The following is a 373-nucleotide window of genomic DNA, read 5'->3' as shown; positions in this document are numbered from 1 at the left end:
AGGGAGAGTAACAATATTCTTCCATGTGTTAGTGAAGAGTTTCTTTTCTTTAAAATTGATTTTTAGAGAGATGAAGGGGAGGAAGCGAGAGAAACATGGATGTGAGATAGGAACAGCAGTTGGCTGCTTCCTACACACCACCTACTGGGGATGCAGCCGAAACCCAGGCATGTGCCCTGATCTGGAATTGAAAAAGCAACAGGGACGACACCCAACCAACTGAACCACATTGGCCAGGGCTTTTCTCTTCTTTTTTAGAGAATCTGTTTTCTTTCTTTTTATTTTCTTTTATATATTTATTGATTTCAGAGAGGAAGGGAGAGGGAGAGAGAGATAGAAACATCAATGATGAAAGAGAATCATTGATCGGCTG

At 41.0% G+C, this 373-nt stretch overlaps 1 protein-coding gene across 1 annotated transcript in view; it reads left to right on the top strand.

Moving 5' to 3' along the window:
* NUP85 (nucleoporin 85kDa) overlaps positions 1-373 on the top strand; it is a 21,507-nt gene that overhangs the window by 2,196 nt on the left and 18,938 nt on the right. The gene's annotated exons all lie outside the window — the stretch shown is intronic.

Source organism: Myotis davidii, unplaced genomic scaffold, assembly GCF_000327345.1.
Source record: "Myotis davidii unplaced genomic scaffold, ASM32734v1 scaffold539, whole genome shotgun sequence".
Lineage (NCBI taxonomy): Eukaryota > Metazoa > Chordata > Mammalia > Chiroptera > Vespertilionidae > Myotis > Myotis davidii.
This window is presented reverse-complemented; position numbering and strand designations above follow the sequence as displayed.